General features: G+C 39.6%; 1 pseudogene; it reads right to left on the bottom strand.

Moving 5' to 3' along the window:
* Nucleotides 1-434: 434 nt before the first annotated feature.
* LOC143878828 (L-type lectin-domain containing receptor kinase SIT2 pseudogene) lies at nt 435-8,930 on the bottom strand (annotated as a pseudogene).
* Nucleotides 8,931-13,440: the final 4,510 nt, after the last annotated feature.

Here is a 13,440-nt window from a genome sequence, read left to right as displayed (position 1 = left end):
AATAAGGTTTCGTCAGGTAGGACTCAATTTTCTTTTAGTATAAACTTTTGACCGACGGTCACTTTTAACCACAGGCGTATCGATTAATACCTGCGAACATATACTGGGTATTGCTAAAATATATTGTTTGATCCATTTGAATTTTCCCCTCTCATTAACTACAGCGAACCCAACCCACTGAGTACATCAAGCATAGGAAAATCATATCGTGGCCGAGAGTACGAATTTCCCCTCTCATTAAGGGCTCCTTTCTGTTACTAGTGATGTTATGGCAAGAAAATATTTGTTTGATCCCCTGCTAGGTATGACTCTAGGTCTCACTAGCATTACTCTGTTTTATAAGACAAAGGTCTAAAAACAAATATATTAACTGTCTATTTTAAATACCCAGCTACACTAATTATACAAAAAGTTTGTATTCCACTTAGAGGGAATCAACGGCTCCCAAGGAGGAGTGACTCCCCAATCGATGACGAATATCCCCCTGACTTGTCCAAAGAAGAAGGATATGACATGGCGAAAGCATCAAAACCTTCATCAAGCCCCATTTCTAGAAAACTAAGTTTGAAACTATTTGAACATAGATCAGGTAGAGGAACATCCCTATCTAGAAACTGCATGACTTGCCTCATGCTTGGCCTAGTAGCCGGAACAGGCTGCGAACAGAGCAATCCAAGCTTCAGCACCAACTCCATTTCCTCCACTACATAACAACTTCCCAAATTCGAATCACTTGTCTCTAAAATGGTGCCTCTCTTCCAACTTTCTAACACCCAGTCAACAAGTACCATATCTGCTCCAGACGCCTGTATGTCTATTGGTCTCCTCCCACAAGCAACCTTGAGAAGAAAAGCCCCAAAGAAAAACACATCGGTGCTTGTCGTTGCCTTGCCAGTTCTGCTCAATTCTGGTGCCATATAACCTAGAGTTCCGACGACATGAGTGGTTCGAGGATCAGTTCCATGATCATATAATCTAGACAGACCAAAATCACCTAATCTTCCATTGAATTCATCATCTAGTAAGACATTGCTCGCTTTCACGTCTCTGTGGATGACAATTTGTTCCCATTCTTCGTGCAAGTAATAAAGCTCCGAAGCTACTCCTTTGATGATTCAAAATCTTTGATCCCATGTTAGAACTGACAAAGGCTGATCAAATAGTAATTTTTCAAGACTTCCATTGGGCATGAAATCATAGACCAGGAGGAGCTCACCTTTACGCCTGCAATAGCCAAGTAGCCGTACCAAGTTCCGATGCCGGAGCCTTCCAATGCTGATGATCTCTGCTACAAACTCCCTCATCCCTTGCCTTGATTCATGAGAGACTCTCTTCACAGCAATTTCAACTTTGGAGGAAGGTAACACACCTTTGTACACCCTACCAAAACCTCCGATGCCCAGAAGCTCTGTGTCTCTGAAGCCCTTGCTTGCTATGAAATCCTTGTATGAGAACCTTTGAGGCCCATACTCAAGCTCCCAATCGTCGATTATCTCTGCAAATTTGATCGTCCTTCTCACAAAAAGAACAATTGTGGCAGTTACCAATATGAAAATTGAAGTAATTGTGGGTAGCCCAACTGTCAATAGTTTTGATTTCTTCTTGGGACCTATACGAGGGAGCTTAGGAAGGCGTGAAAGATCGAGGTCTTGAGCTTTCCCATTTATCTGAAAGCTCCATCCCAGAACATAATTAGAAGTTACAACCGTTCCGTCGATGAAGAAAAGCCCACGTACATATGTTGGGTATATCCTATAACCCATGTATTGCGAAACCGATTTATTTTGGGTTTCTCTCCCTCGATCGGTTGTGGAGTGTGGGTTTTATCCCATGGTTGCATATTTTGTGTGGTGAAAAACGATTGATTGTGGGTTTCTTCTCCTGTTTATTACTCGTTGGATTAAAGAAGAAGAACATGGAGCATATGCCGTGTGACTATCTCTCTGCAACCCTCCTTTTTCATGGTTTTACAAAACTACAAAGATCATTTTGAAGTGGGTTTTGACTCTTGAAGTGGGTTTTGAGCCAAATACAAGTGGCTGACCTTTTTTTTTTGGGCGTGATTTACAGTCTACTCACAATCGATTTGGGGTTTCCTCTCCTCTTCTTGGGAGAGTTCCTGCAACTGTTCTTGGTTCGGCTCTTGGAACGGTTCCAGGCACGGTTCTTGGATTGTGGTTCCTGGAACGATTCTTGGCTTCGATTCTCGCAATTTGCCAATCAGGTGCAATCTTTTCACTTTTATTTCATATAAATAATATCAAATGGAAAAGATTTCTATGCCTTTTGATGGTCAAACTTCACTCCTTTGGTGGATCTGAGTTTACCTCATGGAAGCGAAAGACTCAATTCAGTCTAAAATACATGAACTGTTTTTACACTGTTTTGAGTACCTTTGCTGAGACGGATGAAGACGTTGATGAATCTCAATGGCTTAGGGATGAGGATTTCTGCAAAGACTACTTGTTGAATTGTCTTTCAGATCGTCTTGCAGAAACCTATAGTAAATTTAACACTGCTAAAGCAATATGGGACAACTTAGATGCTCAATTCAAGAAGGAGGAGGAATTGTCCAAGACCCATCTTGTGGACAAATTCATGGATTTCAAGTTTCAAGAAGACAAGGAAATCATTCCTCAAGTTACTGATCTAGAGAATCTGAGATCTAAGTTGAATAATGAAAAAATAGTTGTCTGTGATTCATTTCTTGTGGGTGCAATTATATACAAGTTACCATCTACATGGCACTCTTTCAAAACCGAGATGTATCGGAAAAAGGTGCAAGTGGGACTGGATGATCTCAAACGATTCATTCGAATCGAAGATGAGAATCGAGCTAGGAATAACTTGGAGATGGTTAGACAGCAACAGTCTGCTGCTAACGCGGTAACATATCCCAAGAAATTTTCTCGGAAATCCAAGTCACCTAAAAGTGACCATCCCAAGTTGGAGGCCAAAAAGACTATCTTTCAGAAAAAGAAGGGCAAGTGCCACAACTGTGGGAAATGGGGTCACTTTGCTGCAGAGTGTAAACAACCAAAGAATGCTAAATCTGACACACCACAAAAGGAAGCTCATATGATGGTGGACAGTGCTGCGCCTAAGACTTTTATTGCCATGTTAGGAAATGGTAAGGCCAGTGCTTCTTCAGACTGGTGGTTAGATACAGGAGCTACCTGCCATGTTTGCAACTCGAAGAAACTACTTACGGATGCTGTTGGCGTGAGAGAGACCGTTACAGTGGCTAGTAGGGGTGGACATGGTTCGGTTCGGTTCGGTTCTGGGGTGAACCCAGAACCGAACTACCTATTGTCGGTTCCTAGGTTCTGGAACCAGAACCGAACCATGTGAACCTGGAACCGAACCGAACCAGAACCGAATTATTCGGTTCGGTTCTGGGTTTGCAACAGTAAAAAAAAATGGTTGGTTTTTAAACCAAGTGAACCTGAAAATTCTGAAATACATCCTCATACTAAACACTGAACCAAATCAGTGTCCTCCAAATGCTATCAAAACCAGAAACCCTAGGTAGAACAAACATGAGACACTACCAAAAAGACATTTTCGGAGCAAATTCGACTAAAATATATCTCAAATCCATGAATGAACAGTTTTGCTAGGACACAAACCAAATCAGAGTCCTCCAAATGTAATCAAAACCAGAAATATGAATGTTGAACAGTAAAAAAAAGGAATTACAAAAAAAAAAAAAAACCACAAATAAAAATCAGAGTACAAGATCCATTTATCAGCCAGGAAACAAGTACTAGATGTGAAAAATCGAGTAAAAAAGCAGAGGACTATGAAACTTACCTTGATTCTTTGAAAAAGTTCTTGATGAAGAAAGAGAAAACAGAAATTGAAAGAGGGATAAAGAGGGATTAATACATACCTTCTTCTTTTTCTTCTTCTTCTTCTTCTTTTTTTTCTTCTTCATCTTCTCACGGCAGCAATCGATGCCGGAGTGGAGGCAGAAACGATCTAGGGTTTCGTTAAGTTAGAACAGTGGAGGCAAAAAAGATATGGTTTCTTCTCTCAAAACCCCTCCTTTTGTTCCCTCCACCCCCCAAAAACAAATCCATGGCTGAAAGAGGCGAGCGAGGCGGATTCGGACGCGGATTCGGCCGAGACCGCGGCCGAGGCGACCGAGGCCGAGGCGATCGCCGTGGTGGCCGACGTGGCGGTGGCCGTCGTGAGGAGGAAGAAAAATGGGTGCCCGTAACAAAACTAGGCCGTCTAGTAAGAGAAGGAAAAATCCGAAGCCTAGAACAGATCTACCTCCATTCCCTCCCTGTAAAGGAGCATCAAATCATTGAAACCTTTTCAAAAAAAAAAGATCTAGTTTCTTATCTTTTCTTGTTTCTTTTTTCTTAATTTCTTTTGTCTTAAAAATGATATCAGCAGCCCCTTTTGTCATACGAATTTGTTATAAAGTTAAAAATGATATCAACACCCCCCACTTAATACTAATAGTTAAAATAATTGTCGGTTCGGTTCGGTTCTCGGTTCCAGGTCCCCAAACCCAGAACCGAACCGAAAGCCATCGGTTCCCAGATTCGGGACCCAGAACCGAACCGTGAAGTTCCAGAACCGAACCGAACCGAACCGAAGCAGCCGGTTCGGTTCGGTTCTTCGGTTAAAACCGGAACCATGTCCAGCCCTAGTGGCTAGTGGAGCTGAGGCAGAGGTGACTCACACTGGAACTGCGAACCTGGTCCTTTCTTCAGGTAAAATACTAACTTTAAAAAATGTTAAAGTAGTTCCTGCTATTCAAAAGAATTTAATTTTTATTAGTCTTTTAGACAATGCTGGCATGTGTTCATCCTTTTTGGCTGGTAGAGTAACTTTAACTGTTAACTCTTATTATTTTGGCTGTGCTTTCTTAATCGATGGTATGTATAGACTGAGTTTAGCAAATGAAACCGTTAGTCAGGTTAGTTCCACTTTGATTGATCCTAAGTTGTTACACACTAGATTGGGACATGTGAACTATAGAAAAATGGTCAAACTTGCTAACACTTATAATATACCTTTAGATACATTGATTAGATTTGACAGGTGTGAAGTATGTGCACAAACCAAGATCACTAGAAAACCCTTTCGTTCGGTTTCTAGGAGCACACACCTTCTTGAGTTAATACATTCTGACCTCTGTGACTTTAAAAGTTTCACTACTCGAGGTGGTCGGAAGTATTTAATCACTTTTATAGACGATTTTTCTAGATTTTGTCATATTTATCTCCTAAAATCGAAAGATGAAGCTTTTGATAAATTTAAAATTTTCAAGAATCGTGTTGAAAATCAATTGAACTTGAAAATTAAGCGATTTAGGAGTGATAGAGGAGGAGAATACACTTTGACAGAGTTCAAGGAATTCTGTGCCTCTCAGGGCATAATACTTGAAACTACTGCTCCTTACTCACCTCAATCTAATGGCATAGCTGAACGTAAGAACCGGACGTTAACTGAAATGTTAAACTCTATGTTATTGACAGCTGGCATGCCTACTAGCTATTGGGGAGAAGCAGTTTTAACTGCAAATCACATCCTGAATAGAGTACACCACTCTAAGTTGACCACTACTCCTTATGAGTTATGGCATAAACATCCTTGTAGATATGACACTCTTAAGACTTGGGGCTGTATTGCTTATGTGAGGATATAAGACCCTAGGAGACCTAAGGTAGGATCTAGAACCAACACTTGTGTTTATCTAGGTGGTGCAGAAGATAGTGCTGTTGATCGGTTTTTGGATCTATCTACCAATTTGGTTATAGAATCTAGAGATGCAGTATTCTTTGAGAATAAATTTCTCAGAGATCATGGTTTGAACCTACCTGGCGATACTGAAATGGTTACAGAATCGCATGTAGAGTTTGAACAGAATACTTCTGACACCTGTCCTACACTGATTTCTACATCAGAACATTTAAGAGTTTCTATAAGAGATAGAGTACCTAAGAACTTTGGTGAGGACTTTGTGACCTACCATGTAGAGAATGATCCATCAACCAATAAGAAAGCGATGAGATCTAGGGACTCTTTGTTGTGGGCAGAAGCCATTGATGATGAAATGAGCTCTCTGCTACAAAATCAAACTTGGTAGCTAGTCGATTTGCCAAAAGGGGCTAAGACTGTGGGCTGTAAGTGGATTTTGAAGAAGAAACTTAATCCTGACGGATCCATAGCTCGGTATAAAGCACGTTTAGTAGCTAAGGGCTATACTCAAGTCAGTGGGATAGACTACTTTGATGTTTACTCACCGGTCTGTCATTTGGCAACGATAAGAATTCTTCTTGCTTTGGCTTCTATTGAGAAGTATGTTGTGCATCAAATGGATGTAAAAATGGCTTTCCTTAATGGAGACCTCACAGAAGAAATCTACATGAACCAACCTGAAGGGTTTGTCATGGAAGGTTTCGAGAACAAAGTTTGTAAGTTACACAAATCTTTGTATGGTCTTAAACAAGCACCTAAATTGTGGCATCAAAAATTTGACAAGGTAGTAAAGAGCTTTGGTTTTCAGACCAGTTACTCAGATAAATGCCTTTACTATCGTTCTGTGTAGAATAAGATTGCGATTATTTGCTTGTATGTAGACGATATGTTGATTCTTGGTTTCTGATCTCTCTGTAGTGAGTGACGTGAAAACCACTTTGGCTTAAGAATTCGACATGAAAGATCTTGGTGTGGTTGATACCATTCTTGGTATGAAAGTAAGTTTTGAAAGGCAAGGGATTACTCTTAGCCAAGCCCATTATATTGAAAAACTACTTTCTACATGGGGATACAGTGAGTGTAAACCGATTGAGACACCATTTGATTATACCAAGAAACTGATCTCTAATAAAGGAGACAGTGTGAATCAGTTAGATTATTCTAAACTGATTGGTAGTCTCATGTATGCTATGAGTTGCACTAGACCAGACATAGCCTTTACAGTTGGCATGCTGAGTCGTTTCACTAGTAATCCTGGCCATGAGCACTGGGATGCCCTTCTGAGGCTGATGAGATACCTTAAGGGTACTCAAGGATATGCTCTATGTTATACTGGCCATCCTCCTATCCTGGAAGGGTATTCTGATGCATCATGGGGATCAGAATTAGGAGACAGTAAATCTACCAGTGGTTATGTTTTTACACTGGGTGGAGCCGCTGTTGCATGGAAGTCAAAGAGACAGACTTGTATTGCTCTGTCATCTATGGAATCAGAACTTTATGCTTTAGCTTCTACAGGAGATGAAGCAGAGTGCATAAGAGATCTGATCCTGGATATTCCATTGACCCATTTAAAGATTAACTCTTTAAGTTTATTCTGTGATAATCAAGCTACAATTACGATTGTGAAAAACTCACTCTTTAATGGTAAGAGGAGACATGTCAGGCTGAAACATGCCACGCTGAATTATCTTCTAGAACAAGGTATTATCACTTTGGTTGATGTGAGATCGAAGGATAATATGGCCGATGCTCCTACGAAGGGACTGAACAAAGATCGAATATTCAAAACTGTGGGGGAGATGGGGTTGAAGACTGTGTAGACGTGTCTTAACCTACATTCATATTATTTTGAATTTTTTGAATCTCCCTATCTTGGCCAAGATAAGCACTTGATATGTTTCAATGATGTTTACAGTTATCTTTATGTCATTCCACATTTGATGATATGTCCTTCTTGGGAAAGGTTGTTTCATTCCAAACTTGATGATACAGCTTAACTCAATTTGGATATGATGCCTGTAACATTCCAAATGGAAACATGGAATGGTTCTTTGTAAAGAAACTGTTTAGGTCTGGTTCTTGATTGAAACTTGACATTGATGCTTATTGATATTGATATTTATTTTTCAGCCATTATGAAATTGTACTAAGTTCTTCTGGTATAACTAGATACTTTTAGTAAAATACACAAATGATTGGATTCATTTTTTAATGAAATTCATATTTGATAATTTACAGGAATTGGCGAAAATGGAGATTGCCTCAATTTGGATCTTGATGAGGATGACTTACTTGATGAGTGAATCCTTATAGCGCAGTGGAACTATTATTTTCTTTTCCGTTGATTAAATAGTTCACCTACATATAAAACTGCTTATGTTTGAGTTTAGATTATTTCTAAAACTCTTGGTTATTCTTTAAAGTATTTTTGTTTTCAGTTGGTTTACAAATCTTTATTGATATGGTGATATGTATGATTCAATAATTTTGTTTGGACATCACATTATCTATCTATTGGATTGTGTTATATGTAGAACATAGGAGGAGATTGTTGGGTATATCCTATAACCCATGTATGTTCTAATATAAGCCCAATAGGTAATGGACCAGGTGTAGTGGGCCCATTTGGGCTGGAGCCCATTAACCTCTTATAACCCTAGTGTATCTCTATATATAGGGGCTGGAGGCAACAAACTTGGTATTCCAAACTAGATACCTTGGGTGTAATGCTTTAAGCATCCTGCTTAAACCCTAATAACTCTAACAACATATTTTCTAACAATACCGACGAAAGACTAACTATCGAAGACAAGAGAGGGCGATTAGGCTTTGGGGTCTTAATTGGAGATATTGTGACATCAACTTTCTCATCACTACCATTGTACTCTACCCATACCTGCATTGGTTCTCCACTTAGAAGGCTTAAGTTCATAATCCCACCATTTTCATTAGTATAATAAGCTGCATGGGCCGAATTGGTAGAATTTAAGCTGTTGATATCGATTCCGACATGGTCATCGTCAATATCCCCAAATTGTAGGTCCTGAACGGTATCGAACTCAACGGCAAGAACATGATTAGAAGAATTTCCATTGTTGCTAGAATTGAAGAGACCCATATATGTGCTAGCTAGAGCTCCGGGGAGCCCTCTCGAGGGTGCCATGACGAAGGCCATCCCGTGGCCGAAATCAGTATACTGGGAGCGAATTTCGAAGACAAAAGTAGTAGAAAAGGAGTAAACAATACCATTGTTAGAATCCTTAAATTGAAGGGGAATGGAGTGAAAGGCATGACCCTTGCGTTCTTTTGTGCCCGTTTGTTAGCTGCAAGAGGCCATTGGGGGTGATTCCTGCTATGCCGTCGAAGCTTAGATCGGTGCTAAGGAATCCATTGTAGATGAAAACATCATTGTTAGATGCTGAAACTTTGATGAGGATGAGAAACAGTAAGATCTTGGTAAACATGGCTGACATCCTGCAAGCAATTCAAAAAGTCATTCAAATATTTTTCACTTGTATTCTATAAGTGAATCAAAATATCATCTTTTACAGCTATACGTCAGCATCATAACATGGGAAGAGTAAATATTTGCGATATTTATATAATACCATATTTTTAGGAGGAAAAAAAGAATGCTTCTTTTTTTATTTGTGACTAATCAACAGGACCAAGAAACACCCTTCAAACAAAATACTGCATCTGAGGTCTAATGAGTTAGCGGTCCAAATGAGAGATGATTAATTCGCATGAGAGACGATTAATTCGCATGAGAGATGACTAATACAAACTGATAAACAAAATAAAACAAGACGAGAAAAGAACAGGAGAGGTCTTTTTGTTTTTAGGAAGAAAAAATTGCTTCTTTTTTCTCTTTATTTCTGACTACACAGCACAACCAACAAAGACCATTTAAATAACATTTCTCACGTCTAATGAGTCATCGTTCTAAATGAGCTACCATTTTTATTATTTTTCTAATGGAAAAGAAACTAAATTGATAGGAAAAATGACACTGGATGGACCCTAGCGATCGAGATGATCAATACATTACAAAGAAAAAGAACTAATAAAAGCTCACAGTTCAAAAACTAGTAAGGGGGGGAGAAAGTCGTGTTGACGAAGTAATACAAATGTCTAACTTGTGGGGCCACCCAGATTAGTCCTTATCTCTTTCGTCTTCTAGAAGTAGGTGGAAGAGTAGATTTCTTTTGATGGTAGAAGTCTTTTGACTTTTAAGATTAGATTTTATCTTTAAGCTATTTAATAGGGAGTTAGGGTTTATCTCTTTGGAGTCATGTGTGAGTGGCTTCAAAAAAGAGTAGAAACGAACAGTTCTTGGTGTGTGATGAACGTATAGGCAATGGTCTATTTAAAGAGACCGTACTGGATATTTAGATATGAATGAACAAGAAAAAAAGAGACGTTTACTTCCTTGTGTGTCATGCCCCAAACTCCACCCTAGGCGTAGGACATGGCAGCGCCGTACACCTGCAAGATAAATCCCAAAAGCATACAAGGCTACAAAGCAATAACAGAAATAAACCTGACATTTCATAACTAAAATATCAAATTCTCAAATAATGTGGACCCAACATAGCCAAATCAAATCTCAACTCTCCCATGAACCAAAATAAACAAATATAGACGTAACGGGAAATGATATCAGCACATCTATATATTTTGTTAAAGACGCTAATGTCTCTTGTCTTTTAGTATTTAAATGCCTTGTAAGAGCTTTTTGGGAAAAGTAATGAGCTGTCGAAGACAAGATACTTGAGCGTCTAAAACAAAACATGGTTGGGCTGATATCATTTCCCTATGCTATCTATCAAAAGCTATTAGAATTCCCAAATTGGGCAGCAAATAAAAAAAATTAGTGTCATTTTCAAAATATGGTGGTTGGGAGAACTAATCACAATGTTTTCGAATTTGCCTAATGTCAAGAATTGTTGTAAAAAATGAAATCTGGAGCCCATGGCAAAATTTATTGGAATATAATATTGGGCTTCATTGTGCGCCTTTCCTGGTGAAAGTCCTAGCTTCGGATAGTTGTACCTACTACATTTACTTGCAAAACTGCAACTACGCACATGACATTACTGGGGATTTGCTAGCGAATTTTGTAGAAAGGCATTTCGCAGCTGTCTGTTGCATTCAACGACAAAGAATCACATTTCAACAGATTTCGTCTTTTTCATTTAATTCATCTGAGGTGTCCACGAAGATCATTGGAAAGAAATTACGTTATCTAGAAGCAAGGAGTGGAGGTAGGTCTTCCACAAAAATCCAAAACTGAAAGAAAGAAAAGCCACCCACATGCTTTGTTACTTCTTTTCTCACCTTTTGTCGTTAACGTTGACCCACAAGGGGGGTCGGCGCCTATGATGCGGGGGAAGGGAATTGGAACGACGGTATTGAAATAGAAAACATGAATTTATGTTTCCATGGACCCCTTTTCAATTCCTTTGGCATTTTGGTTTTCCGGTTGACGTTTAGTCCTAAATGTGAAGCTATATCGGTAGGGATGGGACTAGGTGGGACCTAGCCAGTTATGGGCCTAGTCTAACATGTTCCATTAGTCCTGGACATGTTAGGTGACTAACCAATATACCAAAAGCCATAAGACTGATGGAAAGTGCTATTAGGCTAGGCCCATTAAACCTATTCCATACCAAGTTGGATCCTGTTGTTGTCAAAATATGGATGCTGAGGAGCTGGAGAGGAGAGAGCTGACCTCTGCTGTAATACCCCAAATTTCTGAAAATAACCCAAAGAGGAAACCCCCCCCCCCCCCTCTAGTGAGGGGGGTAATTCCCGTCCTTACTCTAATATGTTGATTAAGGCTTCTTTTAAGTTAGTATAGTTAGGGTTAAACATGCAAAACAATTGCAAAACCTACGAGAAACAATTGTGGAAGAAGAGAGACATGGTGTGGAGAACTTGGAGGATCGAGACTTGGACCCATAGATAGTGATCAAGGTAAGAAAACGTTCTCAGTTACAATAATATAATCTTTGGGCTGCAAAAGTTGAGAGTTTTCCCCGTTTGGTGATTTGATTTTGTTGTACCCTCTTCCCAGATTGTTTGTCTCCTTGTCAAACTGTATTCTTAGAGTCTGATCATCACAGAGACTCCATAGAATCAAGGTTTGAACGTTTTCAATGTCCAAGGAAGAAGATACAATGATTTGCACCCAAAACCCTAGATCTCCAACGATTGCAGTCCGAAAGGTTTTTGGCTGCCAGATTGGTTTTGCTCGAGCCCTTTTGTCATAAGGAGTCCAACGGATCCAATCACGAACAATTTGGATGATCAATGTGCGGGTTATGGCCTTCCAAAGTTGTAAACTCAGAATTATGGAGAAAAATCCAACAGCATGTGTCCAAGTCAACCTCCAGATCGACCGTAGCACTTACTGTTTTGGAAAAATCCCAAAAGCACATGCCCAGGTTGACCGCAGCACCTACTGTTTTATGCCAAGTCGACCGCGCGTCAGTTTGCAGTCGGCACCTCAATCTTTGAAAATTCATAACTTACTCGTTTCTTATCCGTTTTCGAAGCTCTTGTACTTTACGTGCATGCCGGAAATACGTACATTCTGTTAAAAATAGTTTCAAGAATGTTTAGAGTTTTTACAATGATGTTAATTTCAAAATACTAAGGAGAACCCTAGTTCAGCATACCATTCTTTTCCTGGTTCAACACCAAGTGTCTCACTTCACTAGGAGGTTACGCATACTATTATCGGGCTTGTTCATGATTATTTGAGTGATGATTGATGCCAAGGATTTGAGTTTGAGTTCCCAAAAGGTTGAGAAAGCTTCCATTCGAGGTAAGTTTTATGTTGGATCTGTGATTGAGCTATATCCTAGAATGAACCCTAGATTGTTTTGAACAATGAGTGGGTAACTATGTGTTAGGAGCATTCTCTGGTTGATATTTTTACTAATGATAAAATACCTAGAAACCTTACTAGATCATTGATGTTATCCTGAACTTCCTAATAAGGACCTGTCATGCCAATGTGTAGTTATCAGGTTCTATTATTGAGAAATCCGTGTTCGTATGTGTTGATTATGATTTGTTACGCCACCGTACACGATGCATATTTCTATTGTCACTTGTACACATGGATTCCTCCTTCATGCTGTTTCACATGGGTAGTATTGTGGTTTTGTATTTTACACTTGGTATACTTCGGTCGGGCCTTCGTGGTCTGTGTGATATACTTGGAAAAATATTGGATACGTGGGATGCTTTGGTCAGGCCCTTGTGGTTTGTGCAGTATTCCTAGTATTCGGATGACAATATTCACAGGTTGCGTTGGTCGGGCCCTCGTGACTTGTACGGTATACCTGACACTTAGGTTGCTTTGGTCAAGCCTTAGTGGCTTGTGCGGTATACCTTACATATTGAATAATTAGGACGGTGCGTCAATTGCTTGGATCCCCAGGTGGAGTTGTATAATTGTCGTTGTGTTCTTGCTTTGCTCTGTTTGAGAGAGCAAGAGACGTGTGAGCATTGGGTACTTATATAGTCATTACTCTATCACGATAATCTTATCATTTGACTTGTTTATCATTCTATCTCTTGATTCTTTTATCTAGTGGCATGTCCGGATCCGTCATGGATCCTCATATAAACTTACAAGGCTGTTAGGTGACTATTGATAATATCTTGTAGATCCTAAGAGTTAGCTGGGAACGTAGCTGTGAGCTC

This window comes from Tasmannia lanceolata, unplaced genomic scaffold (genome assembly GCF_043159265.1).
Source record: "Tasmannia lanceolata isolate RefF3 unplaced genomic scaffold, GAP_Taslan_0.1 ptg000006l, whole genome shotgun sequence".
Classification (NCBI taxonomy): Eukaryota; Viridiplantae; Streptophyta; class Magnoliopsida; order Canellales; family Winteraceae; genus Tasmannia; species Tasmannia lanceolata.
Note: the sequence above shows the minus strand (reverse complement) of the source record. Positions and strands in the feature narration are given on the sequence as shown.